A 24,369-nucleotide genomic window follows, 5' to 3' on the forward strand; every position below is an offset into this window, starting at 1 on the left:
CACTCCCAGTTCTGTGCGTAGTGCTCCTCCAGCCACACCAGGGAGCGCGCTTCAGGTGTGGTACCTTCACAAGGGAGCGTGGAGAGAGCAGAAGGCCTCTTGCGTATGAAGCCAGGGTGGCGGCAGAAATTCTAGGGTCAGAGCGAAAGGCCGGGGCTCGGGAGCCCTGGAGTGCCCCGGTGCAGGTCTCTGCAGGCCAGGAAGGTGGGAGCTGGACAGGCAGGTGTCGAGCCTGGGGGTGCACCTCTCGTAAGCTTCCTTGGTGGGGCTGGCTTGCCATGTCTCAGTTCTACTCAGCAAAGACAGCAAATGTCTGGAAGCGGCTTACTGCCAAATATTGGACTCAGGTGGACATCACAGCCCATGAGCACCCTGTCCAAGACCTTCTGCACCACAGTTTCATTCGCACAGTTTTTGCTAAAACAGAGAAGTCACTGGTCGTCGGTAAATGCCACATGGTTTCTCCGAGAACAAACAGCAGAGACTACCCCAGCTGTCAAGTTTTCAGGGCCTTCTCTTCCCCTGCACACGTGCAGACATGTATAGTCATATGTGGACACACTGTCTCCCCCGCCCCCTCTTGCCCCACAGCGAGTCAGCCAGAAGCACAGCAGACGGGCAGACTCCTCCTTCCCCCTCCCCAGCTTCGATCCAGAGGCACAAAGACTGGGTCGGTCGGTGGTACCAGGCAGGATGAGGGGGTGGAGGCAGGCATTCTGGGCAGTGGACGGGGGAAGCAGCAGGCAGGTGACAGCCCTCAGAAAAAGGCATTACTTCAACCCCTAAAGAGCCCCACTTCGCAATCAGCATGGACACAGCTCTCCACGTCAGTGGGGGTCCTTCCACGGGTCCCTGAGTGCCCCAGGAAAAGGAATTTCCCACCCTCAGTGCCCTCCTGAGCTGAGCTAACCATGCTCCGTCCTCCAACTCAAAGTCACATTTCCCCCACCTGGGCTGGGAATGGGCATTTTGTTGTCACATCCATGTCAACCTTGCTCTTGTACACCTCCGTTTTTAACGCCGGGCAGATGGCATATGACACACAGGGAGAACCTTTGGACGCTCACCCCACAAAGCCATTTCAGATTCTTGGGCCTCAGGGCTGTCTTCTCAAAGGCACTCCTTCTGGGAGCTGGCATTTCTCTCACTAATCATGTGCTTCCAGCCTGGAGGAACCTTGGGTGAGTACATGTAAGTGCCCAGCATAGTAGAAGGCTGGCCTTTCTAAAGGCCTCTGATGCTCTCACCCAAGACACCTGAGACCTCCAGCAGGGCCGTTTCCCCTAAAAGCGGCTTGCGAATGAGAACAGGCCCTGGGCATCACTGTGACCCTTAGGATCTGACACACACTGACCAAGGAGCGTCGGTCCCTGCATGTGTGCGCGTGTGTGTATGTGGTGTGTGTGTGTTCACTAGCACAGTCTGATACATGGGGCTGTGGACACTGCAGAGCTGTCTGCCTGGAACCTGGTCCAACCACCCTTTTTTTCCCCCTGGACGCGTCCATGTTCATTTCTGGTTGGCCATTTAAAAACTTACTCCAGATAACCTTTATCAGAAAAATTTCATTTTGCAGTATGCCACAGTGTATGCATGAATGATCCCTCAACTAAAGCAACGCATTCCCACCTGTTTCCAACCACACGTTACCCAGGGTCCGGTGCTCGGGATCTGTGGCCACTGCACATACATACTGCTGTGTGATCTGCAGGCATGTGGCCGACTGCTTAACATCTCTTCAGATATTTACAGGTGCAAACAAATTTAAAATCAAACATAGAAATAAAACCTGTATCTTCAAATGTTTTGCATGAGTGAGAACAAAAGTACACCCGCCCCAGGCCACAGGAATACACAGCCATACATTGTACTGTCTGGGGTCCAATGAAGCTGAGTCGACAATTTCTATTGGTGGCATCAAAAAGGGTCCCCCAACACCTCCACACACACACACTGGGAATGGCCTAACACCTGGCTTCAAACAGCTGTCTCTCATGTCTGTGCTTTGTGTCTTGCCCATCACCCTGGACGCCTGTTCTGATCACCTCCTATTCACCTGTTGGTGAGGAAGGGATTCTTGCCCGAGGGTTATGAGGATGGCCAAACACAAACCACCTCACACTGCACAGATGAGGTGACAGCCGGATATTAGTCACATTCACTCACAGCATCTGCTGGCCTCTTCATCTTGAACTTCTTGCCTTTAGAACTTTGAGAAAATAAATGTCTGTCATTGAAGCCACCCAGTCTGTGGTATTTTGTGATGGCAGCCCTAGCAGACTAAACACATATACAGTCGATCCTTGTGATTTGTGGTAGTCATGTTCTATAAAGTCACCACGAGCACTGAATTAGCGACTGCTAAACCACTGCTCCTAGGGGAAATACAGGGCTAGGTTCCTGGGAGCCTCTGGTCACAACAACATTTTCATCAACCCATCAACACATAAACTTGTTTTATGTGTGTTTCTGTTTCAATTTACAATTTAATCCAATTGGAAATCCAGAAGTTACTAAAGGAATTTACACAACAAAAGGATAAAACCCTCTCCCAGAAGACTCTCGAATCTGTCCAAATCTACATCAGTGGGCACTCTCCTTAGTGTCTCCAGAATGTCCTTTGTCTTAGAGGCTTTAGTAACCTCCTCTCATGTCCCCTAGAGTCTTTGGACCACCCAGGATGGCTGGAAGTTGCCCATGGGCTTCTGATGCAAGAAACTGCCCTCCTCGGCCATGTACTACACACCACTAGAGTGCCAAGTGCCGGCCACATACTGGGCTATCCTCAAAGAGAGAGGCTCTCACAGCCCCTGAGCCTGTGACGTCTGTACCCAGATGCCCAGTATGCCTTGGGTCATGGAACCAGCACCCCACAACCACAGCATGGTGACTGGGGCCTCCTTGAGACAGGATGGAGCCCAATATGAGCCCTCTAGCTTATCTCCCTCGCAGGGGGGCATGGCCTCACTTGTCCTTAGTCCCCTGCCAGATGCCATGGTGGAGGAAGAGGCCACCCCTCTCCCGGACCTCTTGGCCACCTGGGGAGCGCCTTGGAATCCACTTGAGTGAACAACGCCGGGAGTCTGTACACTACAGACTGTATTGTCACCATCACACATATTACTGCGTTCCACCCCTTAACCAGGATGTCCAGGATAAAGGGCTGGACCAAAGGGTCAGCAAATTGGCCAAACTTCAGGCAGTCATCTTAGCACTGAACGCCCTGGCCCACAAATGGCCCCAGCTGTATATGTCTATAAACTCTGGGGCCACTGCCTAAGTGTTGCTTCCTTTGAGGTAAAGAACCCTGCCAGTCAATTGCCTCACAGAGACTCAAAATATAAACCAAGGCGTAATGGACTGAATTGTGTCCCGCCAAAATTCATATGTTGAGGCCCTAGCCCTCTGTGTGACTGTAGTGGAAATATGGCCTTGAAGGAGGTAATCAAGGTTAAATGAGGTCATAAGGGTAGGGCCCTAATCCAATAGGACTGGTGTCCTTATTAGGAGAGGAAGAGACACCAGAGAGCTCTCTCTCTCCACAGCTGTACAAAGGAAAGACCAGGTCAGGACACAGTGAGAAAATACCCCTCTGCCGAGCACAGAGTTCTCATCAGGGTATAAATTCTTTTAGTACATTCTGGATTTCCAATTGGATTAAACTGTGGCCTTTTGCTTCAATTTAAATTGTTTCCTCCCCTTATATTCAAGCTTGTGGCTTTCTTTCTCTCTCTTGGATTCACTTTGCTTGTTTGTCACTGGATATACTTTGTCGGGTAGGAGGGTCCTCTCTAGCTCTGTTCATATTTATACATTTCCTCCTCCAGAGAGCCTCAAATCAATATCATTAGGGTTAGGGGCCTCCCCTATGGCGATGGCTGCTTTAGAGGGTTTAAAGACTCTGGGCTTAAGTTGGGTTTGGATTAATGTCATCATTGTCACAGGGGTGCCATGGGTGTTTTGCCCTGTAACTACGATGATCAGATTTTGGTTGTAACAGAGACATAAGCAGCAAAGTAGCTCCGCAGAAGATCGCTGGGCCCCCAGCCCAGAAGCCAATGGACTGAAACCATCTTCTGCTACGGCCCTGCCATGTCCACCACCACAAAGGATTTCTTTTTTTTTTTTTTTTTTTTTGGTCTTTTCTGTCTGTACACGTTCCTTCAGAATATTTTAGATTTCTAGCTGTGCAAACTCACAGCTTTGGGCTTTGTCTCCACCCCATCATGAGTGGTCCAGCCCTCCTACGTGGTTATGGGGAAAGGGGCCACTGGGCCTCTGAACATCTCTTGGGCAGCTGCCTCCTCCTCTACGGTGGGCATTCATATCCAGTAGGGTCATTTTGTGTACGGTCTGGGTAGGGGCATTAAGCCTCATGATCACAAGATTAGCCCTTTGGCGTGCTGGTAAGAAGCAGTGATAACCAAAGCCAAGGCGCACCGGAAAGGGGTTTCACATTGGGAGAGCAGTTCAATACCAAACGCTTCATCCCCTTTTCCTATCAGCTCCTGGGCCACAGGCCACCATGGATGTGCACTTCAATAACTTTGGGTGTCAGCAGAGTGTGCAGGACAGCAGCAAGGGTAGCAGCAGCACAGGAGAGGTGCAAAGTCACCACCCTGACCCAAACAACACTGACTATTAAGGCAACCAGGGTGCCATGCTTAATTCTGCCTGTGGGAGTGGTCTCCTTCCTTTCAGTAAACCGAATAAAGGGTCATCTCTGGGCCATCCCAGGGGTGCACAACCAGAATCTCCATATGGCTGCCCCAAGAAACCAGTCGTGGTCACCAGGTGAGAGGCACTGGTCACTGCATGACAAGTCACTAGCCCAACCTCCAGAAAGAACGACTCAAGCGCTGACTGGTTAGGGTGCTGTGTTTCACCACTTTAACCAGCAGGAACTTCTGAGACTACCTGCCACACACGGGCCACACTCGGCGGCACGTCACACTGGGAAGCCATCAATTAACCACAACTCTTGTCTTGGGGACCAGAGCGTTTTAGGGTAGGAAGAGATGACAACACCCTACAGAGACAACACAGTGTCAGCCAGGCCAAAGCACAAGCCCACTAGCAATTGGCGGCCCTGTCCCAGGCAGCCTCCACTGTATCGGGGAACCAGTTAGCCAAGGAGCAGTTGGGCCACCGTGTGTGACGGCGATTGTTTTAATCACCTGCTCTTCACCCCGCTCGTGAGGGAGGGAGTCCCGCCCTAGAGTTATAGGGATGGCTGAGCACAGCAACCCAACACTGGACGGAGAAGATGAGCAGCAGTTTACTAGTCACATACGCTCACAGCCCAGGAGAGGAGGACGTCGCATGCCACACAGGACACGTGGGGGTTGCATTGTGGAACAGAGGGAACCAGAAGGGTCTGTGGGAGGCAGGCTTTGTAGTATTAAGAGGGTGAGGTTCTCCTGGTTCCTGAGGGAGGATGCGATTGGTTTGTCTGAATACCTCTGCTGGCTGATGGAGAACCACTACTCAGGGATTACAAGCAGGAATACATCTGGTCAACGTGATAGGGAGGCTTGTTTGCCTAGGGGACTCTATCTGCGGGAGCAGACTGGGCCAGGAACTTGCCATTAGGCCGCTCGAGGCCCTCCCGATTTTACCAGATGTCAAGGCAGGACAAAATATTAATTTCAGCCCTCACCCTATGACACCCCCTCCACCAACACACACAAACACAGGGGCCAGGGCTCGTGGCTGAGAACTGCTTGGGACCTTAGTCCCTGGGGATGGCTGCGTGGACCCTGGGGTGGTGGCATCCCCAACCCCAGCAATTTGAGCACACACGGGACGCTATCAGGCGCCACAGTAACATATGGGCTCCATCTCAACTGGTCGCCCCCATTCCCACCACCAATCTTTGTAGGAGCCAGCCGGTAGGCAGGGCACGTGGGCAGGGGCTTAGAAGCCCAGGTCCACGTCTCCTCCAGCTGACTACTTCCAAGACGTCGCCCACTCGCCCCCACCCTCCCCGCCGCTCATGGCAGTCTGGCCACCCCGCTTACCAATAAAGAGATCCAGAACGACGTCAGGAACATGGGAACAGGTGCCCTTGGAGGTTGAAGTGGAATTTCGAGGCGGGATTGGGGTCGCTGAGCTCCAAGAGCCAGGTCCTGACGAGTAGCAGGCACACAGCGGCTCACAGCATGGCCTGATACCGTAGTTCCGACGGACGGAGAACAGGGGAGGTGGCCGCGGACCAGGGAGAAGGCGGAGGAAGGAGTGAGCCAGGTAGCGAGAGTCCAGAGGGAGCTAGGGAGGGGGCGCCAGCTCTTTGGCAAAGAGTCGCCTCTAAGGGGAGGGCATCGACGACAAGGGGAGCGGAGAGGGCGGGGATCGGTCAGGAGCCCGGAGCCCGGGAGCGGCGAGAAGAGCAAGCGGCCCAGCAGCTCCACTCCACGCAGCGCCCGCAAGAGGAACCCAGCCGCTTCCAAGCACGCTTGGTCCGCAGGCGCTTCCGGCCGCCCCTGGATGGGCGCTGAGCCGGGCGCGCGACTGGCTCCGCCCAACCCGGTGGCGGCGGGAGCCTAGCCAATCCGGCCGGTGGCAGGAGACGCACAAAAAGACGCGCGGTCCTGCCTCGTCCCGCAGACTGCGCACCACCCAGCCCTCTGGTCTGTCGGGTCTCTAGTCATTCCCAGGCCAGCTCCGGCTCCCTGGCTGCTGGAGGGCTGGGCCGGGGGTCGGCGGCTTGGGGTACCCCACCCTGCGCCTCCCGTCTGCAAAAAGGGCAAAATGCGATTTTTCTCTTGGAACAGCGCATGCCCAAGAGTTTGCTCCCTGTGGACGGGAGTGCAGTGATTTGAGCGCCCGGGCCGAATCTCCGCTCTGAAAGGGCTGCACACCTTTGTGGCATCAGGAGATACTCGGCTGCTGGTCATTCCCAGAGCCTTGAGCCTTCGATGAACCCGAGTGCCTCGCCTCTCCGTGGGGTGGAGTCGGACAGCCAATAGCCAATTGTTCTCAGGGCTCTGGCCGCAGCAGGAGTGACCCTTCATCAGGACAGAAATTAGGCTCCAGGAGTCCCGGCGCCCAACAGCTAGGGGATGCCAAGTTGAAGTGAGGGTTCTTGGCTGACACCATAGAAGGGGGAAAGATGGCAAAGTTCAAAGTGTCGCATCTTCAAGGGACTGGGCCCCTGGAGAACAGGCCACTTTAATGCTCCATCATTCGGGCCCAATCATGTGGAAAAGCCTGGCACTTTGACTAGAGGGCGTCTATTCTCACTACCCTCAACATCGCCCCGTGGGACAGAAGGAGCTCAGAGAATGAGGAAATGCCTCCCCTCCCTACCCTCCGTCCTTCCCATCTCAGGTCTGTGATGAAGCGGGTTCGGAAAGAGGCCTCTTCAGAGCACATAAGCCAGATGGGCAATCAACAAACAGAACTCGGTCGTGTTCACCAGCACTGGACCTGCCAGAGCAAGCCATTTAACGGTGGTGGACTCAAACTGGATTTCCAGTTCCCTCTTGGTTAACTAGAATATTCAAGGAGAAACGTCCTCCCCCTCCCGTTTTCTCCAGCATTTGGTGGAATGAGGGGGCCCAGAATATTGCAAAGCTTCAGATGCGTGGAACTCCCTGAGTGGCTGTTTTGCACAGCTCAAGGTTTAACTCTTTACTCCACCTTAATCTGCCCCCAACTTTTTTTTTTTTTTTTTTTTACCATTTTAGAGTGACACTTCTGAAAAACGTGTCCCATACTCCCCTGCCTTCTCTTAACCGGCAGAGCACCCTCACAGCTTTTTTCTCCTCTCGTTTCCCCCCTCTGTTTTCCTACTTTTGCAGTAAATGCTTTCTTCCGACATGGGTGCAAGATTAGAAAGGAAAAAACGTGGGAGGGTCCATACATTGCTAACCAACACCTACACGAGTGGGTGAGTGGAGCCCACCCCTACTGCTCTTAGTAGAGGTCTCTCCTTGTCCCTGGTCACGCAGGCATCCTTGTAGAGACAACCCTTGCTTGTCAAAACTGAAAAGGCCATTTCAGATCATTTTGTGCAAGCATCCGAATCGTACGAGTGGGGAGACCGAAGCCTAGAGAAGGAAGATGGATTGGTCCAAGGTTACATAGTGGCAGAGGCCAAAACTAGAATCCTCTTTCCAGGTTGGCCTACTTCCAGAATCCTGTGTTTTTTCCCCTCAAGTCGGCTTTGACTGGTATTTCAGGCAACCGCCAGCAGGTGGCAGTAGATTTGCTTGGCAGCAGGTCATTCCCAGCACCTGGAATCAAGTTCCACAGACCGTGGGTCCCACGTTGGTCAGGGAAAGCAAGTCTGAAGTCTTTTTCCTAGCCATCCTTGTGACTATGGAGATTGCTAAAACCTTGACTGCCGTAATGAATTCGCCTCCAGAGCTTACATCCTAGACTCACGGGACAAATAGCCAAAGGGCAACAAGAAATATGAAAAAGTCAGTCTAATCTGTACTTGTTGAGCTTTTGTCTAGTTAATTTACTAGAAAATGCATCACTATCCAGAGGGAATGGACTTCAACCTGAATACGGGGTCATGGTATAGAGGAAAGTGCACTGACCTGGGAGTTAGCCCATCTGTGTTCCGACCCAGCTCTGCCACATGACAGTGAGGATTCCAGTTTGGCTGGAGTGTAAGGTGAATTGGGAGGTAACAAGGAGGTGAAGAGGGAAGAGGCCAAAGAATAGGTGGCACCTGGCCTAGTGAGGGCCACACACTCAGCCCACAGTGAATACCTGACCGGTGAATGAGTGAAGCAAGATGGAGAGATTTAGGTCGGATGGTCCTAACGAGGGAGTTTCATTTCTATCTTCCGTTCAACAGCATGCTTTTGGAGGATTTGTGCCGAGGAATGACGCAATCAGGAAGGAACTTTCAGTTACTTTGTGAAGGAAGGACTGCAAGGAAGAGAGACGGGGGCCAAGGAGAGCAGGTCGGAGAGTGCTGCACACCTCTGCTTCTGGCAACGACAGGCTAAGTCATTTAGACAAAGCATCCCAGTGAGGAAAACCAAAACATACTGGATGAAATATAGAAAGGAATGATCTTCACTAAGAGCTAAGGAACGATGAGACTAAAATCCAGAAGACAAGAACCCAGATGGGAAAGCCTTGCACTTAAAGCCACTTTGGCCTGAGGGCGTTTGCTGAATCCAGAAGAAAGAGTGGTGAAACTGAGCTGTGGTTTGGGTGGCCTCATGGGCAAAGGGGAAAAAAGTTGGAGCCCACGTCCGAAATGGGTAGATCTGACAAGCTCCCCAGCCACTCTAAGCTGAAACTAAGTGGCTCCCTCTTCCGGATAATGGTGAAGCAGAAGCAGCAAGCCCTTGCCCGCACTGGCAGACTAGATAGCCATCACCGGGATGACGTAAGGACCTTCAAGCCCTGACCTTGGATTAAAGTGGCCTTGGACAGGTAGTGTCCCCAGGCATTTGTCAGAAGCAAGTGAAAATACTCTCCGCAGGCAGGTTCTGTCTTCCTGGGCCTGAAATTAGTGTTGCAAATACTTTTTCAAGTATATATCAGCACATCGTCAAAGACAAGTAGGCACACAGGGAAAGAATACATGGAAAGGGACAACCAGAGGAAAAAGAGACAATGAAAACAAATCCACAAAGATTTCAGATATCAGAATTGAGACACAGACTGTAATCACTATGGTTTACTACAGTTCAAAAAATAAAAGATAAGCTTAAAAATACTTTTAGGGAACAGAAAATCATAAAAAGTGACATAGCCAGTTTGAAAACTAATCAAATAGGACATCTAGGACTAAAAATGTAACAACTGAGAGTTTACTGGATGTGTTTGAGAGAAGGCTAAACACAACCATTAGATGATCATAAGTGCAATGAGGAAAAATAAATTTAGGAGAGAGTTATTGAGTTGGAAGATAGATCAGAGGAAATCATTTAGAATTCTGCCTGGAGAAGCTAATTATATGAAAAAAAGGAAAAGATAGGATAAGAGACACAATGAGCAGAGTGAGACGGTCTCATTTATGTTTAATTTAAATCCCAGAAGGACAGGAGAGAAATGGGGAAGAAGATGACAGCCCCAAATTTTCCAGAACAGATGAAAGTTGTAATCCCCAGATTCTGAAAGCCCAGTGAATTCTAGGCAGGATAAATAAAAAGAAACCCACTCTTACACATATCGTGGTGAAAGTGCAGAAAACCAGAGAGAAAGAAGGCTATGTTAACAGTCCAGGTTCGAGAAGGGAAGTGTTGACTTTGGGCGGGAGCAGAGTAGATTGAGACAAGCGGATGGGCCTCTAGACTCTGGCTTGTAGAATGCCGTTTTCTCCAACTTACCATGAAAGACTATTTTATAAGGAGGTTGTTCGTCTCATTCCTAAGCAATAGAATACAGTTGTTAACAAATCTATTTGTTAGGGCAACCCAACACCTAGGAGCTGTTCCAAATTGTCCTTGTCACACATGGAAGACCATCATCCTGTAAGTATGTGTCCCTCACCTCATGGGCTATGAAAGGGGTGAATATTCTCCACAGGAAGTGCGATGGTTAATTTTATGTGTCAACACGACTGGGCTAAGGGGTACCCAGGTAGCTGGTAGGACATTATTTCTGGGTGTGTCTGTGAGGGTGTCTCTGGAAAATATTAGCATTTGAATCAACAGACTGGGTAAAGAAGATCGCCCTCACCAATGCAGGGGGGCATCATCCATCCAATCCATTGAGAGCCTGAACAGAACAAAATGTGGAGGAAGGGTGAATTCTCTCTCTCTGCTTCAGCTGAATCATCCACCTTCTCCCACCTTCAGACACTGGTGTTCCTGGTTCTCCAGCTTTCAGCCTGAGACTCAGACTCACACCATCAGCCCCCTGATTCTCAGGTCTTTTGTCTCCGATTGAATTACACCACTGGCTTTCCCAGTCCTCCAGGTTTTAGACAGCAGATCATGGGACTTCTCAGCACCCAAAATCATGAGAGCCAATCCCTATGACAGATAGACAGATGATAGATAGATAGACAGATGATAGATAGATAGATAGATAGATAGATAGATAGATAGATAGATGATAGATTGATCTTCTATTGATTCTGTTTCTCTGAATATCCCTGACTAATACACGAATGAAAGGCAGCTGAGCTCTAAGAATAGAGAAATGTGCTTTTATCTGACTTTCTAAAGGAAAGCAGAATAAAAGTGAATCTTCGTAGAAATTCTCCTTTCTACTCATCTCCCCCGCTCAACTTTCACTCTGTGTCTAAGGAAACACACATACAGTGAACAATGTTTGGTTCCCAGAGTGCCTTATTACAAGCTTCAGGCTCGACCATGTACATTTACTCACCGGGCTGTCTATGCTTGGCTGGCATACAATTCCCGCACGGGTTTATATGTCATAGAACTAAACACGCAATGGGCTATCTTTTGAGGGAGTGAGCTCTTGACTTGTTGCTAGAGCTGTTCATTCCGCTCCTTGTCAGAAACGTACTAGGGGAAACCCTGCTCCAGGTAGAAAGTTGTAGCAGAGATTCCGTGGTCCCCTCAACCTCTGACACTTCCTGACACCAATCTGACCTGAAAACAACTGTCTATAAAGTCTTCTAAGAAGAATTTCAAGTGTTTTGCTCAAAATCCTGCATTCATTGATAGGTTGAGGATCAAACATTCTTATGTAGCCATAAGGACCTGTCCAACCCCCCACAGAAAACTATTTCTCAAGAAAAGTTCTTGGGAGAGCAGGAAAGCCTTCTTATCTTGCCAACCCCAAGCCAATCAGAAAGCATTTGTGCTCTGCAGTCTGTCACCAACAATTCTAACCAAGTGTCACAAAGGGAGAGATTTCTGCATTTTTCATTCTGGTTTTACATGGCTTCTCTTCGCTTTTGCTGGACTCTCACAATTTGTGTAGGTCACGGCTCTCTCCCCAAAGCCTGCTGAAACCTGTCTTTTAACACCCGTAGCATCTTCTAGCAATATCTTCCTCTCTTACCAGGGAAGGGCAGGAGCAGGGAAAATGCTCCATGAACTCTAGGACTTTTTAAAGGTTATTTTATTTTGGAGGTCATATTGGCTTTTAACTTTGTTTATTTTTCAGGTGTACGTTGTTCTATTTCAGTTTCTGTATAGATTACATCGTGTTCACCACTGATCGTCTACATATTGTCCATCACCATACATAGGTGCCCCTTTCCCCCTTTTGCCCTCCCCCAACCCCTTTTCTTCTGGTAACCACTAATCTGTTCTCCTTATCTATGTGCTTGTTTGTTTATCATCCACCTATGAGAGAAATCATAGCTATTTGTCTTTCTCTGTCTGACTTATTTCGGTTAGCATAAACCCTCAAGACCCATCCACCTTGTCACAAACGGCAAGATTTCCTCTTGTTTATGGCTGAGTAGTATTCCACTGTATATATGCACCACATTTTCTTTATCCATTCCACTATTGATGGGCACTTGGGTTGCTTCCACATCTAGGCTATTGTGTATAATGCTGCAATGAACATGTGGGCGCATAAATCTTTTTGAATTGTTGATTTCATATTCTTTGGATAAATAGCCAGTCGTGGAATAGCTGGATCATATGGAATTTCTATTTTTAATTTATTTAAGAGAATCTCCATGCTGTTTTGCATAGTGGCTGCACCTGTTTGAGTTCCCACCAGCAGCGTATGAAGGTTCCCTTTTCGCCACACCATCTCCAACACTTGTTTCTTGTCTTGGGAATTATAGCCATTCTGGTGGGCGTGAGGTGATATCTCAGTGTAGTTTTGATTTGCATTTCCCTAATGATTAGTGAAGCTGAACATCTTTTCATGTGCCTGTTGGCCATCTGTATATCTTCTTTGGAAAAATGTTTGCTCAGATCCTCTGCCCATTTATTGAGCGGGTTGTTTTTTGGTTGCTGAGTTGTGTGAGTTCTTTAAATATTTTGGAAATTAACTCCTTGTCGGGTAGATGAGGTGCAAATATGTTCTCCCAGTTGGTGGGTAGTCTTTTTGTTTTGTTCATGGTTTCCTTGGCCTTGCAGAAGCTCTTTAGTTTGATGAAGTCCCCTTAGTTTATTTTTTCTTTTGTTTCCCTTGCCCGAGTGGACATGGTATTCCAAATGATCCTTCTAAGACGAACGTCCAAGAGTGGACTGCCTATGTTTCCTTCCTGGAGTTTTATGGCTTCACATCTTACCTTCAAGTCATTAATCCATTTTGAGTTAATTTTTGTGTATGGCAAAAGAGAATGGTCTAGTCTCATTGTTTTGCCTGTTGCTGTCCAGTTGTCCCAACCCCATTTATTCGAGAGACTTTCCTTTCTCCATTGTATGTACTTAGCTCCATTATCAAAGATTAGCTATTCGCAGATGTGTGGTTCTATTTTTGGACTTTCCATTCTGCTCCACTGATGTGTGCCTCTGTGTTTGTACCAGTACCATGATGTTTTGATTCCTGTAGCTTTGTAGTATATTTTGAGGTCAGGAATGGTGATGCCTCCAGCTTTGCTCTCTTGGGATTTCTTTCTGGGAATTTTCTTGCCTCATATAAATTTTAGGATTCTTTGTTCTATTTCCATGGAGCATGTCATTGGGATTCTTCTTGGGATTGCACAGACCCTGTCGATTACTTTAGATAGTATGGACACTTTAACCGTGTTTTTTCTTCCAACCCATGTGCATGGACGATCTTTCCAGTTCTTTATGTCATCATTGATTTCTTTCAATAATGTCTTATTGTTTTCATTATATCAGTCTTTTACCTCCTTGGTTAAATTTATTCCTAGAGATTTTATTCTATTTGTTGTTGTTGGAAATGGGATTGTATTCTTGAGTGCTCTTTCTGTTAGTTCGTGATCAGTGTAGAAATGCAACTGATTTTGGTAAGTTGGTTTTGTACCCTGCAACTTTGCCATAGTTGTTGATTATTTCTAAGACTTTTTTTTGTGAATTCTTTAGCGTTTTCTATATACAGAATCATGTCATCTGCAAATAGTGAGAGTCTCCCTTTTTCTTTTCCAATTTGGTTTCCTTTTATTTCTTTTTCTCCCCTAATTGCTCTGTCAAAACTTCCAGTACTATGTTGAATATGAGTGGCAAGAGTGGTCATCCTTGTCTTGTTTCTGTTCTCGGAAAATGGCTTTCAGATTTTCTCTGTTGAGTGTGATGTTCGCTGTGGGTTTTTCACGTATGGCCTTCGTTATGTTGAGGTACTTTCCTTCTATACCCATTTTGTTTAGAAATTTTATCATCAATGCATGTTGGATATTGTCAAATGCTTCCTCTACATCTATTGAGATGATCATGTCATTTTTATTATTCGCTTTGTTCATGTTGTATATCACACTGATTGATTTGTGAATGTTGAACCATCCCCGACATCCTGGAATAAATCCCACTTGAGGGTGGTGTATGATCCTTTAAAGTATTGTTGTATTTGATTTGCTAACATTTGGTTGAGGACTTTTGCATCTATGTTCATCAGCAATATTGGCCTATAATTTTCCGTTTTTCTGTTGTCCTTGTCTGGTTTTGGTATCAGGGTAATGTTGGCCTCATAAAATGATTTAGGAAGCATCCTGTCCTCTTGAATTTCTCAGAAGAGTTTGAGAGGGATAGGAAATAATCTTCTTTGAATGTTTGGTAGGAATCACGAGAGAAGTCATCTGCTTCTGGACTTTTGCTTTTTGGGGAGGTTTTTGACTACTATTTCAATCTCTTTGCTTGTGATTCCTCTATTCAGATTCTCTTTTTCTTCTTGCTTATGTATTGGGAGGTTGTATCATTCTAAGACTTTATCTATTTCCTCCAGGTTATCCAGTTTGTTGGCATATAGCTGTTCATAGTATTCTCTTATAATCCTTTGAATTTCTGTGGTATCTGTTGTAATTTCTCCTCCTTAATTTCTATTTTTATTTAGTTGAGACTTCTCTCTTTTCTTTTTTGTGAGTCTGGGCAGGGGTTTGTCAATTTTGTTTATCTTCTCAAAGAACCAGTTCTTAGTTTCATGGATCCTTTCTATTGTTTTTCTAGTCTCTGTTTCATTTATTTCTACTCTGCTTTTTATTATTTCCTTCCTTCTTCTGAATCCAGGCTTTGTTTCTTCTTCTTTTTATAGTTCTTTTAGGTATAGGGTAGGCTTACTTATTTGCGATTTCTCTTGTTTGTTGAGGTAGGCCTCTATTGCTATAAATTTCCCTCTTAGTACTGCTTTTGCTGGATCCCATATGTTTTGGTATGTTGTGTTTTTGATTACGTTTGTCTCTAGGTATCTTTTGATTTCTCCGCCGATCCAACAGTTATTCAGTGGCACGTTGTTTACTCTCCACATATTTGATACTTTCCCAGCTTTTATGGTAGTTGATTTCTAGTTTCATAGCACTGTAGGTTGAAAAGATGCTTGATAATATTTCAACGTTTTTAAATTTATTGAGGCTTGCTTCTTTGTTTGCCAACATATTGTCTAAGTTTGAGAAGGTTCCATATGCACTTGAGAAGAAGATGTATTCTGCTGTTCTTAGATGGAATGTTCTATAAACATCTGGGAAGCCCATCTCGTCTAGTGTTTTATTTAAGGCCAATGTTTCCTTGTTGACTTTCTGTCTGAATTCTCTTTCTGTTGACATAAGTGTGGTGTTCAGATTCCCTCCTACTATTGTGTTGCTGTCACTTTCTCCTTTTAGGTCTGTTAAGGTTTGATTTATATATTTTGGTGCTCCTGTGTTAGGTGCATATATATTCATAAGTGTTACGTCTTCTTGGTGGAATTTCCCTTTTTTCCTTATATAATAGCCATCTTTGTCTCTCAGGATCTTTCTTTGCTTGAAGTCTGCTTTGTCTGAGGTGAGTATGGCTACACCAGCTTTCTTTCGTTTGCCATTTGCTTGGAGTATCTTATTCCATCCCTTCACTCTGAGCTTATGTTTGTCTTTAGAGCTATGTTTCCCGAAGGCATCATATTGTTGGGTCTTGTTTTTAATCCAGACAGCCCCTCTGTTTCTTTTGATTGGTGAATTCAATCCATTTACATTTAGAAGGATTATTGAAATATGAGAGCTGAATGTTGCCATTTTATCTTTTGTTTTCCAGTTACTTTATATTTCCATTGTTTCTTTCCTTTGTATTTCTTTCATTTCCCTTGGGTGGTTTTCCCGGTTTTCACTTTATTTATGATTTGGGACTCTACTCTGATTTTTCGTTTTGTAGTTACAATGAAGCTTATAGCAAAGATCTCATAGATGAGATAGTCCAATTTCGGATAGCCTCTTACGTCCATTAGCCTATGCAGGTTCCATCCCTTACCTCTTCTCCTTCTATGTTGTCATGGTCACAAATTTTTCTTTTTTGTGTTGTGATTTTGTGACCAAATTGAAGTGGTTATGGTTATTTTTCATGTTTTCTTTCCCTTTATCCTTTGTTTTAGACTTGTTTGCTACCTTATTCTGATACAGAGCTGCAGTCTTCTGATTTTGTCTGTCTATTTAACTCCTTGCTCAAAGATTTGTTAAGCTTTGCCTTTTCGTCTCAGGTAGGAAGGATCACTTCATCATTTCTTGTAAGGCGGGTCTAGTGGCAGTGAGCTCCCTCAGGTTATGTTTGTCTGTGGAAGCTTTTATTTCTCTGGCATACCTGAAGGATAATCTTGCTGTATAGAGTATTCTTGGGCAATAGTTTTTGTCTTTCAGTATTTTGAATCAGTCATTCCACTCCCTCCTAGCCTGTAAGGTTTCTGCTGAGAAATCCACTGAAAGCCTGATGAGGGTTCCTCTGGAGGTTATTTTCTTCTCACTTGCTGCCTCTCAAATTTTTTCTTTGTCATTGACTTTTGACAGTTTTAATATTATGTGCCTTGGAAAAGCTCTTTTTGCCTTGATGTACTTCGGAGTTGTGTTAGCTTCATGTCCTTGTATATCCAGTTACTTCCCCAGGTTTGGGAAATTCTCAGCTACTATTTCTTTGAGTAAACTCTCTGCTCCTTTCTCCCTCTCTTCTCCTTCAGCCAAACCTATAATCCTTATGTTACTTTTCCTAATTGAGTGAGATATTTCTTGAAGAATTGTTTCATTTTTTCAAAATCTTAGTTCTCTCTCTGCTTCCACCTGGACCATTTCTACGTTTCTAGTTTTGAGTTCACTGATCCTCTCCGTCATAAGGACCTCTCTATTTTTATGCATTCGACATCATTTTTATCTCATTCCTTGTGTTCTTCATATCCAGAACTTTTGTTTGTTTTTTCTCTAGAGCTTCAATCTCTTTGGTGAAGTATTCCCTGTGTCCGCTAATTTTATTCCTATGCTCTTGGAACTGTCTTTGTGAGTTTTCTTGTATCTCATTGAGTTTTTTATCACAGCTCTTTTTAATTCTCTGTCAGTCAGATTGTTATCTTCTGTGACTTTGAGGTGGGTTTCTGGAAAGCTATCATTCTCCTTCTGTTCTGCTGTGTTACTGTAACTCTTCATGGTGTCTGAGGAATTGATCCTCTGCTTGCACATTGGTGGTAGTAAGCACCGTTCTTATTTGGGTACAACCTTGGTTACTTTAGTTCTGAGCTGCTTCTGGTTGTATTTGGGGGCCTGAAGTTTCCAACCTCCACTGTCTCTGCTAGAGGCATCATCGGTACCCTCCTTGTGCCCCTTGCGCCTCTGAGGTTGCTGGTGTCTTGTTGCTCTTGATGTCACTGCAGTCTTAGGTGTTGCCACCAAGGTCACCAGGCTTTGAGTACTTCTGCTGCTTCTAGCGTTGCCTGGGTGTCGTGTTCCCCCACTTGCCCTCCACGGCCTCTTCACGGCCTCAAGTGCCACAACCCCATGTGCCAGCTCTGCTGCTGTGCCTGGATTATCCAGGAGTCCCAGCAGCACCGCTCCTAGGATAGCTGGGTTCACAGGTGTCACTGTTGCTGTTGGTGGCTCGGGTTCTAGTATGCAGCTCCTGCTTCTGACAGAGCCATTGTTGGTGTTGCCACCACTGTGGGTGGTGTGTCAGGTCCTGCCGTGGTTCCTGCAGCCTCAGGCCACAGGAGCCACCTGCCACTCCTGGGGGAGGAGTAGGGGCTAAACTTCAAGTGTTGTTGCTGGCCTTGCTATCTCTGGTCACTGGTGCCTGCTGCTGTGCTTTTTGGAGACCTCAGATCAGGGCCCCCCGGTCCTGACAGTGAAATCTGCATCTTGTTTGCTGTCTCTACTGCTGAAGAGACCAGCACCACTGCCAGGGGAGTGGAGGATGTCACGTTGCCAGCTCAGCTCTGTGTCCTGGAGCCTCAGGATGTGTGTGCCACCCACCAGTGCTGAGGAGATGCGGGGGATAAGCCAGGTGTTCGATGTTTGCCCTTGTAGCCTGTGGTCACTGGCATGCCCAACAGTGTGAGGATCCACATTTTGGATCACCACCACTGGGGGAGAGGGAGGAGGCTGCTCCCCTATCCCAATGCCTCCTGGAGGTCCAGTCTACCCACGTTCAGATGTATAGATGCATGGATTACTGAGGCATTCTGATGAGCTGTGGGGGGAGTCCTTTTTTGGTCACCGGGTGTCTGACTGGTTGTTACTTAGAAGGGAGAGACAGAGGTAACGGCTCATTTCACCATGATGCTGATGTCACGCCACTACTCTGAGGTTTTTCTCCCAGTGACCTGTAGCATAGTGTACTAAAAAGGGCATTGAACTACAAATCTGAAGGTCTAGTGTCACAGCCTCTGAATCTCAGTTTCCTTGAGATGAATAGGAATAATATGGAGGTGTTCATAAGGCCTATTTTTAATAGAACAACCCTGAGAGAAAAGAATCCTTGTCTGTCCCAGCTTCCTGGCTCTGGGACTTCACCTTCCTCATTGGGCCTTGATCAGGTTTCTCTAACTCCCATCTGGAAGGGCTGTTGTCACTACCACTTCAAGCCACCAGGGGGCCTCAGCTCTCATGGTCTAGTTGTGGAATGCGCCTTTCTCTTTAGGTAATTGTTTCCCTGAATTCAGGCAAGCCAGGCTGACATTTATCAACGGAACCTTCTTCAGAAGCTCAGTGTGACAGAGGCGGACCAACACAGGGAGCAGAGACTCTACTGAGGGAGGAGGTTTTAGGGCACCAATGAATAGACCTCGACTTCTATACTGGAGTCCTAGCTGCCACGAGCTGCTCTGCCCTTCAGTGGGGCTGCTGGTGGCAGGCCTCTAGTCACCCCCTGCCCCTGCTCTGGTTCCCAGGCGATGAGAATCGGGGGTCTTGTACAAATGGTCAATGGCAGCCCCTGGAGTTGGGCAGGGCACGGCCTGTGGTGCCATATGTTAGAGAGATTTTTTCCTTACCGGCACTCCAGCCTCTCCTCCACACTCTGTGGGCTCTGACAATCTCACTGAGTCCCGTTGCATTCTGTCCAATGAGCATTGCTTGCAGGGCAGCTTCATATGCCTTCTGTTTTACAATACTAGGTGGGAGAAACGTTCCCCAGTCAGATACAATGTCCAGCCCCACAATAAGGTCAGGTAAAAGAGATGCAGCCACTTCACATAAAGCCTCTTCAAACATACCATTTCTCTTACAAACTTTTACCTGACTTCCATTCATCCTTACATTCCCGACTGTAGCCTCCTTTAGGCCATCATCAACAGGTTTTGGTTTCACAATACTAGGTAGGGGAAGTGTTCCCCAGCCAGACATAATAGCCATTCCTATAAGACATCCAAGGAAACAAGACACGGTTTCTGTATATAAAGCCTCTTTAAACATTTCAACTTTCATAGCCTGGTTGACTCTTACATTTTTATGTTCTCTCAGTCTAATTGGAGCCCATGTCAGGGCATCGCCAATGGGTTTTGGTACCACAGTGCGTGAGGCAACTATATCAAGTGATGCAGGGTTGGTGAGCCAAGGAGTCGAAAGAAAGATTTCTTGGACTCTCACCGTCTGGCAGTAGTGCTCCTTTATTTAGAGAATAGCATGGGGACAGGACCCATGGGCAGTCAGAGCTGCTGCTGCACGGGGCCAGGACCCATGGGCAGTAATAGTTGCTGCTGCGTGGGGACAGGACCCACTGGCAGGAGGATCAGTTGCAGAAAACATGATTTGAGGGTAGGGCTAAATTTAAGGCATAGGTATGTGAGTTATCTCTTTACAAGACAAAGGAAAGAATATGTAAAAAGAGTTGTTAAAATGGTATCAGTGTCGGTAGGGTCTGGTTATTGGGTGGTCCTATAACTTTTAGATAAGAATCAAACCGGATTGAGTACATGGCAGAAGCCACCACCTTAAATATTATCTTCAGCTAAAGACAAAGGAGGATGTTGGTGGTGGGGGGAGTCAGCTACATGAGGTCACCAGACAAGCACAAGAAACAAGACTTAAGTCCTTGCCGTCTCCATTAAGAGTTTCTAGAGATAAGGTCATCCCCCCTTCCTCCTGGTGCAGAGAGGGAGACAGCCCCTGCAGATGGAGACTTCCTTCACAAATGCAAATGTCTCTAATCAAAGGGCAAGCAAATTCCACTCCTCAGAGCCTCCTTCTCATCTGCAGTTTTTAACAGTAACCAGCCTAAAATAATCCTGATCATCAAGGACTCCTGGAGACTTCTCTTTTCCACCCACTGACCATCTTACTCACCCTTGTGCAAAAGGCTTTGGGTCCCCAGTGAGGAGTCAAGCCAAGGGACTCTGGCCCTTTTGTCAGTCTTCAACTTGTTTAATCTTCCTAACCATTGCCACAAACACAAGCGATTGTCGGTCAGGTTTCTCCTTGTAATCTCTGCCTTCAGGCTTTCAAACTTTTTCCAAATTGGGATACACCTAGTTGACTTGTCTGGAGCCCTTTAATCTTGGTGGACCAGCAGGGGGACCCTTTTGCCTTTCCAACCTTTGGTAGTGCTGTATGAATACCTTGGTTCTGACCTCATTGATGTCCATTTTATTCCTCCCAGTTCTTCAAATTCATCTAAAGATTTCCACTCTCCTGGGACAAGTCCTGTGACTCTTGCCTTTCTGTTTCCTCTCTGTTTCACTCCTATCAATATTTGCTTGATTCACACTAGCCTTTAATAACCGTTTAGAGATTTTCACCCAGCTAAAACCAGTCTCTTGATTGTCTCCTCTGCCTTTCCCCATTCTGTTGTTAATCAACCTAATATTTTTCTTGGCAGTTGTAAAGCCCATGAAGGGAAACTGAGACAGCAAATTCGATAAGGCTTCCTGAACTGTCCCTCACTTTTGCAGCTGCATGGTTATATGGGGTGCCCACATGAAAGTGGTCCCCTTAACCATAATATTTACCATGACCTGAGTAATGGGCATATTCAGCAGGTGAATATCCGGGTCATCATAAGGCCAGTCCCACATGGCTTGCATGTGAAGCCACTCTCGTATTCCATTTTAGTAAAGGTTCCTCAGGAAGCTGACAATATCCATCTATAAAATGAAACAGTTCCTTCCCACTGTACCTTCTGGTTTCAATAGTTTTTTGGTTTTGTGCTCCACCCATGTTGACTACCTTCTTGGTGACCAGAGGTCTTAGAGGTACTTTCCATTGTCCCGGCATAATTTTTGTTTTGCGGGGTGGCTTTGAGGCCAGTGACTGAATTCTGAGCTTAGTCTAGCATCGAAATCATACCTAGTACTTTCTTTTAATTTTATGTTAGCTATGACAGATAACAATAACAAAGAGACTGAATATTTTGCCTTTCTCTTCTTAATTTGCATTTCCCTATGCATCCAGTGAACCAACTGCCTGTGATTTGGATCCGTCTCCAAATTCCATTGGTGACGTTTACCTTTAGTAACTGAGTGTGGCACAGCTCCTGGTCCACATCATGGGTGACCACGTTGCCATGCCGGAATCAAAGGTTCATGTCCCACCTTTTCATTCTTTCTCTTCCCAAACCATGTGATTTTATGAGTCAAGGCTGATGTGGCAAGTCCCACTTCCCTGACACCACCTGTATTCGAATTATCCCAGTTTTTCCTCCCATGTATCCTTTACTCTCATGCAGAACTCTACTTTCACACTCACAACACTTCTGACACCAGATTTGTGTATGTGTGTGCAGGCGGAGGGGATCCCCACATGCGAGCAATTCTGCGACACCACCTGGGTGTGCTACACTGATGATTTGCATATATTTTCTCCCATTCTGTGTGTTGCCTTTTTCTTTTTTGGAAATTACAAGTTGTTTATTGAATCACAATATCATCTTATATAGTGCTAAAAAGGAAGTAAAATTAGCCAACCTTATATCTATATTTTGATTTTACTCTGTTTTTAATACTAAATATTTTGTAAAATATATTAATATCAAAATGAAACAAAAACAATTAAAACAATGTAAAGTTGTCAATGCATAATTTAAAGGATAGAAAGCTTAATATTATAAATTTATTTAGCAAGCTAAAACATGCCTTCAAGGAAGGCTGAGGAGCTTATCTAGAAACCATCTGTAGCCTTTAGCATATGAACTAATTCACAATATAGCGTCTGCACCCGATTTATGGAAATTTCTGGCTTTTCAAATTTCTCCTATTTTTTCAAATGTTTCTGCTGCAGTACATTAAGACAATTTGCAAATGATAAAATATTTTACCGAAAACATTTCAGCAATACATCTTAAAATTTATGTCTGCATAGACAGAAAGAACCTAATCTTACTGCCTTAAAAAAAAAAGTTGAGAATCTTTGGTAGACAATTACCAGCTAGGCATGACATCCGGGAACCACGTTCTTCCCAGGTATTTGGAGGCTTCAGCGTGAATTTTATCCAGGCCGTAATCCCCATCCGGGTCAGAACCTGCTCCATCACAGAGAGCTGCGCGAGCCTCCTCCCAGCCAGCCTTACAAACTCAACCACGGCACTGCAGCGAACTTCACATGCACTGAGGCCCAAGGCTGTTCAGTTTTTAGTGTTGAGCAATACAGATCAGCTCATTGTCAAGAGTCTGAAGACCGTTTGCACACACCACTAACTCAACTAGGCGTGGGCAGTTAGGACCTATCCGTCCTAGGACCGCTTTGCTTACTGACCGACCGAAATAAAGATGAGTGACAGGGGATTCTTCTGTGAAGAATGTCTCAAATTCCTCTTCGTTTAAAAAGAAGTATATGACAACATTAACTCCAGGGGAGTGTTTAATAAGTGCATCTCAACTTTGTTTTTTAATGGAATGAAATTTAATTTGTCCAGGATTTTCACTCACAACATCAATTCGAAGATGTTCAAGGTTAACATGAGTCTCACTTGAAAGGGCCAGGAGAAGTTCATCACTTGGAATGTAATAATTCAATGCCAGTTCTCTAAGGCCTTGACAATGATCAGCTACACAAAGGATTCCATCAGATGAACAAACACAGACTCAGAGTGAAGGGATGGAGAACAATACTCCAAGCTAATAATGAACAAAAGAAAGCAGGTGTCGCTATACTAATATCAGACAAGTTAGATTTCAAAGGATTCCATCAGATGAAACATAAGGACAGCTGCTCATTTTTAGGAGTGTTAGAGTATCACTATTATTGGCCACCAGAACCTTCAGTGAAGGGTCATCCATGGGTGGGTCTTCAAGTTTGATTGATGATAATGATTTTGAGTTGACACAAGCAAGTGTAAGTGCTGACACAAAATGAGACTTTGACACGTTCATAAAACTTGGATTGGCCCTAGAAATCAAGCCCAAGGTGTGGAGAACCATTTCCCAGCTGAGGAAGTATATCACAGGCAGCCTCTGCTGATTCAGTACTGCTATCAACCTTAAAGCTGACATACTGGAGACAGGCAACATGCCTTTTAAAGATCTGCTGAATGAGATCACGAGGAGTGGCTTGAAAAGACAAAGTTGTTGATTGGTTCAGTTCAAATTCAAACTTTCTCCAAAGGTCAGGGATATGAAAAACTTCATTCCATCTCCTACATACAGAAGATGCACGGGCCTGATCTGGTGGGCTCTGGTGGCATCCCGGGGAGAGGGGGGACCTCCCTGGAGACTGAGACATTGCTCTGACCTGGTCCAGGCGTGCTGACACAGACCCCGGTGGGCGCCATTGAGGTTCCTCCGCTGTGTGTTGCCTTTTCAGTCTCTTGATAGCGTCCTTTAACGCCCAAGGGTTTTTAATTTTCATGTAGTCTAATCCAAGCATTTTTGCTTTTGTTGTCAGCTCCTTTGGTGTCACGTCCAAGAATTCATTGCCAAATCCAATGTCATGAAGCTTTTCCTTATGATTTACTCTAAGAGGTTTATAGTTTGAGCTCTTAGGGTGGGTCTCTGATCCATTTTGAGTTAACTTTGTATATGATGTAACATAAGAAAAATTTGGTTTCTAACGTTTGACGTTTGCATTGCCTATTAGGCACATCAATGATTATGTTGAACGGGAATTTGAATATACAGTATCCCCCTTCTCTGTACAGCACATTGCTACTTTTCCTTTAAGACCCAGCCCAGCTGTTATGAAGTCTT

The 24,369-nt window shown here is 46.1% G+C and overlaps 1 pseudogene; it reads right to left on the minus strand.

Annotated features, from left to right (window-relative positions):
• Positions 1-22,605: 22,605 nt before the first annotated feature.
• On the minus strand, positions 22,606-24,049 carry LOC138921789 (F-box/LRR-repeat protein 21 pseudogene; annotated as a pseudogene).
• Between the last annotated feature and the right edge of the window lie 320 nt (positions 24,050-24,369).

This window comes from Equus caballus, chromosome X (genome assembly GCF_041296265.1).
Source record: "Equus caballus isolate H_3958 breed thoroughbred chromosome X, TB-T2T, whole genome shotgun sequence".
NCBI classification, from domain to species: domain Eukaryota; kingdom Metazoa; phylum Chordata; class Mammalia; order Perissodactyla; family Equidae; genus Equus; species Equus caballus.